The following is a 5,375-nucleotide window of genomic DNA, read 5'->3' as shown; positions in this document are numbered from 1 at the left end:
GTTTCTCCGACTTCCTTGCTGATGATGGCCTTGATGGTTCTGAGGAATGCTGGTCAGGAGTTGGGGGACATATCTGATGATTTTTCCCCCATTAGACTGAGGTTCAACCCTTGACTTTTGACAGTGACAGTGAACTCTTATGAGGTGGGTGTAAACTCGACAGGGACATCTGTGTTGGTTCTACCATTATTTGGCACAAGTCCATGCTAGGTCTTTTTTTCTTACCTGTCTGTTTCATTTCAGAAGGAAAATGAGACTCCAGCTTTGTAGTTGTGCCGAGACATCTGGTTCCAATGAAAAGAAGTGAGGGCCTCTAGTGAGAGGCCCTTGGTCTGTGCTAGGCTCCATATTTCAGAGTCATAGATTGCATTTGGTTCCTTCAGGCCTCCTGCTTGGCCTTGTTAAGCCCAGAACCCTGAAGCTCTAGTCCGGTGCGTGGAGGCTGCCTCTCAGCTCCCAACGCTAGGCTCTGTCTCTGCAACCATCCATCTCTGCTGTCTCTGTGGAGGCATCTCCTCAACCCTGCACATGTATATCTGCAGCAGCTCCCCCAACTTTCCACCTTCCTCTGGTGCTGTCCTGCTGGGTGGACCACTATCTCAGGCGATAGACCACATCGTCGGATGGACCCTTCCAAGCCAGCCTGCGGACACGTCCATTTGATCTTCCCAGGGAGGACTTCAGTCCTAAAGATGTTTACACACCAGAGAAGTACTTGAGATGTGGTCTTGAAATGATAAAAATACACACAACCTTTTAAAACCATGGCAACACAAGAGGCAGGAATGCTGCCAATTAAAATGTATTGAAAATATGGCTCCAGGCTGCAGGTTTGGAAATCAAGTAGATGAGGAAAACAGATGGATGGCATAGAGTCCTGCCTTCATGCTCGCCTGCACTGGGCTCAGGTGGGAGCCCCACGGAGCTCCAAGCCCTGCCCCCTGTAAATGTCAGTCATGAGTGAAGAAGGGTTGTAGCATTGGCACAGCCCCCACTTCCATTCCTCCACACCTTCAGTCTGGATGGGCAGGGCGCTAACAGCTTCCCAACCATCCTAGTACCATGTTGAGTCACTGACCTCAATTATCCACCTTTTGCTGCATCCACACCCTTTGTCATGTGATTTTGCAGATTCTCCCACAATTTTTGGAAGAGAACACTTCTCTGTCTCGAGACTTTGGGCTTGGCCAGGGGTACATTAGCAGAGGTGATGCATACAACAGTTGAAAGTGTGCTGGTGTGATTGGGTGTGCCCCCTTGTGCCTCTGCCATTGCTGGGAGAAGAACATGCCCCAGCTGGCTTGCGGTCCCCGAGGATGAGACACATGTGGCACAGACTTGGGCCCAAACTACAGCCTGGAGCCCAAGCCAGCTGATCCCAGCCAATAGCAGCCAGAACGCAGCTCACCCACAGTGTGCAATGAGAGGCTCAGTGGCCTGCAGCCGAGGCTCTCGGCCATTTGGTACCAGCAAGAGCTGGTGGCTATACACGTCCCCCTCCAGCCCCTCTCGGAACCCTACACGGGCGGATGATTTCTGGGAAGAGGAGGCATCACGGAAAACTCTGTCCCAGGAGAGCATTCCTTCCTCCTGTGAGTCTCAATAGTGATGTTGCAGTCACCGTGACTCACCTCTCCCAGAAAGCATTAGTGTGTTAGTAATAACAGTAATTAGCATTCACCTGGGGCTTTACAAGCGGGAGGTAACGGCGACAACATATAACTATCTCATGAGGTGGAAAGGCTAGGATTATCATGTTCATTTTGCAAAGAGAAAATAAAAAACAGACAAGGTGGGTGACTCACCAGGACTGGACCAGGAGGCAGCTGTCTGGAGGAACAATGAGATAAGGAGTTCCTTATGCCCAGGAGGAAGTCACATGTGGGTTTTAATTTTTATAACCTTTTCATTATAAAAGGGATACATGCCAAGTGTAGAAAAAAGGAAAATACAAAATGCATAAAAAATGAAAGTTCCCATTCTACCTCATAGTATTTTGGTTTATTTCTCCTTGATATTTTTAATGCACATATGTTTGTTATATGTATTTTATAAATTAGAATCTTACTGTATATATAAGAGCATTTCCCACAACATTCAAAATTCTTTAAAAGACAAAGTCTTGGGTTTTTTAAAAAATATTTTATTTATTTGTTCATGAGAGACAGAGAGAGAGAGAGGCAGAGATACAGGCAGAGGGAGAAGCAGGCTCCATGCAGGAAGCCCGATGCAGGACTCGATCCCAGGATTCCAGGACTCCAGGATCACCCCCTGAGCCAAAGGCAGACGCTCAACCACTGAACCACACAGGTGCCACTAAAAAACAGAGCTCTTAATGCATAGTATTATGTTCTACGGACTTAATCTAATTTGTTTAAGCATTCTTTGTTATTGCAAATGTCACTTGTTTCTAATTTTTTGTCATTAAAAACAATGTCAGTCATTATATAAACAGGGATTTATTCCAAGTCTTCCCTTGCTCAATTGAAAGTCCTTTCAAATGGACAGAATTCTGTGGTAGAAATGAGGTTTGGGAGTGTCTGTTGGGGTGATTACACCGAGAAGCAACTGCTGGGCTTTGGAGCTGGCCAACCAGCCAGGGAGAGCTGCTGATCAGCAATCAGGAGGCCGGGGTAGCCAGTGGTGCCTTTACTCCTCCAGTCTCCCCCCTCACAGCTCAAGCACATGCTTGTGGCAATGGGTGTATTTGGGCTCTGTGGACAATTCTTTTCTCGAGGAGAAGGCAGGGATGTGGGCTGGAGCTTTGCCCCTGACTGCATCATGATTTGACTCAGCCAGCAGACCACGTGAACTGGGTTAACCCTTGCCAACCTCCCTTGGTTCCTTCCTCCAGGTTAGGCTGAGACCTCTGCCTCCTCCTCCTTCCTTCTCTGTCTCCCTCACCCCAACCCACAGCACTCTTGCAGTGCTTACTACTGTGCCTTTTAATGTTTCATTTACAAGTCACACTCCTCTTTTTGATTCAAGCTACTCGAGAGTCTTACCATCTTTGTATCTTCAGGAGCTGAGCATGAGAAGGAATGAATACATATCCCAGGAGCATCCGGAGTACACCAACGATAAATTAAGGGCTTGGAACTTATTTGGGAGAAGTAGAGTTTATTCTTTATTAATATGTTTCATCACAGAGTTTCATTGAATTGGGGAAGTTATAACTCAGATGTGAGGCTCAGTGGGTGGTTGGGGTTTTGGCATCACATATCTCTGTGCCCTGAAGGTTTCTGTTTTTGCTCTGATTTGACTTTACACTGAGAGCCAAGTCTTAACTAAGGAAGGATTTTTAAACAAACAAACAAAAAACCCATCTTCCCAGCTTTCCTTTAAAGCAATGGTTCTCAAGCTACTTGATATCAGAATTGTCAGAAGGACTTGCTAGAACATGGAAGGCTGAGCTCTACCTCTGGAGTTTCTGACTTAGCATTTCTAAAAACTTCCCATCCCGTGTGATGCTGATGCTGCCGGTCTGGGTACCACACTTTGAGAACTGCTATTCTCAATGTTCTAATGTGATGGACTGATCCTCTCCCAAGTCCAAGGAGCTGGGTGTGTAAGATGTTTGGCCCCTGTGCCACAGCCCAGCCCTGTTTGCCCTCACATCAGGCTTGGACTGTCTTTTCTTGGCAGCCTGTAGAGGTACACTGGGGCATTCCAGCTTTTGTCAAAAGGCCACCAGGACCTAAAAATCACTGCAGCAGGATCTGAAAGCTTACCAGGGTACTTACTAGCTTTTAGAAGAAGCACTTGAACCTTCAGGGAAGAGAATTATACATCACGGGAAAACTCCAGGAGCCAAACTTTGAACAGGAGGAGGCACCTGCTCCCTTCCAAAGGCCAAGGGACTCCTGGCTGTCATCTGTGAGGGTCTCCATATGCTCTCCATGCCACCTGCTCTGTGCCTGAGCCCACGGCCTCTTCTTTCTTGACCTTTACAGGGGAAGGGGATAAGGGCTAAGATAGGCTTTCCCGATCACATTCAAATAAAATCCAAACTTCTGACCATGGCCTGCCTGGGGCTTAGACCTCATGTCCCTGCTTCTCAGCTTGTCAGCTCCACCCTGACCCTCTGCCCACTCTGCTGCCCCTCAGATGCCAAGCTTTTCCTACCCTGGAGCTCCATCTGCTAAGGCCAGGTCCCAGATGGCACACAACATTCGTTCGGACATCCTCTCCCCAGAGATGGCTTCCTGTTCGCCCCTGTAAATCAGCCTCCCCGCCCCCCTTTCCTTCTACTCTTTCAGGCCTCAGTCCCAGGAACAGAGGGGCAGGGATGCTATATTTTTCCAAACCCACTTACCCCTACAACTAAGAACCTCTTTGGTATGTCTCCACTCCAGTTCCTTCTCCTTCCTTCCTGGTCCTGGCCCATTGGTGGAGGGCAATAGGTGGATGTGACCTCAGGTAACCCATCTGCCTAGGCTGCCGCTGAGATGCCGCCCACACAGCCACAGTCCTTGGAATCAGCAGGGCACTTACTGAAGCGTGGATGCCAGAAAAGTGCTCAGGTCCTAAGACAAACCAGGGCAGGAATGTTTTATAGATGTTGGGAGCATTTGATTCTTAGATAAAGGGCCTAGGAGACCCAGAACACTTTCCTGAATGCAGAGCAAAACTCCTGTCAGCCTATTTATTTTGGTATTACTAAACACCACCTTTATTACTAATAATACCTCGCACTCATGTTGTGCTTTTCATCCAGAGATCTCTAGGTGCATGCAGTATTAGCATTAAGCAGCACAGCCCTGTGACCCCTGACTTATGTAATTATACAGAGAGCTTCCTCAAGGTAGAAGGGTTGGCCCTTCATCCAACAGACCTAGATGGAAGCTAGAAATAGTCGAGTCCAAACCTCAGCTGGGTGACAGACATTTCAGTACATGTCCCCACCCACCCTGTTAACTTCGCAATGACAAGATCGGTTCTGCCTTCTTCTTCTTTGTCATCTCCAGCATTTAGCACAATGCCTGGAATATATAGCAGGTGCTCAGTAAATGTTTACTAAGTGAATAAGTGAGTGATGAACAAACAAATTAACCTGAAAGTGAGCTTGGCCTTCCCTCCTTGCTCTCTTCTCTTGCAGATGGGGTGTACAGGAGTGGCTGTCAGTATGTTGTTGCTACTCCCTCCTGTCGTATTGCTGTTCCCTGGTGCTTCTGCTCCCAGGCTCACGTGCATCTCCATGGCAGAGGACAACCCATAGGCTACTGGAGCAGCTTTGGCCATGCCCCCATATGTCCTGCCCCTACATCCCTTAACCAATGACTGAGGGGTCTAGGCTACGGGCTCTCCAACTCCCTCATCCCTGATGGGAACACTTAGGTGTGACCTATACTGTGCCAGCATTACCCTCTTAGGAA

At 48.0% G+C, this 5,375-nt stretch overlaps 1 long non-coding RNA gene across 1 annotated transcript; it reads right to left on the bottom strand.

Moving 5' to 3' along the window:
• Positions 1-2,163: 2,163 nt before the first annotated feature.
• On the bottom strand, positions 2,164-4,503 carry LOC140614513 (uncharacterized). The gene is made up of 3 exons (XR_012015364.1): positions 4,316-4,503; positions 3,744-3,945; positions 2,164-2,316 (listed from the first exon to the last, which is right to left on the bottom strand). It is a non-coding gene; the product is annotated as an uncharacterized lncRNA (long non-coding RNA).
• Positions 4,504-5,375: the final 872 nt, after the last annotated feature.

The sequence above is a fragment of the Canis lupus genome, chromosome 22 (assembly GCF_048164855.1).
Source record: "Canis lupus baileyi chromosome 22, mCanLup2.hap1, whole genome shotgun sequence".
Taxonomy (NCBI): Eukaryota; Metazoa; Chordata; class Mammalia; order Carnivora; family Canidae; genus Canis; species Canis lupus.
The sequence above is the reverse complement of the archived record's forward strand: the minus strand, read 5'-3'. Positions and strand labels throughout refer to the sequence as shown.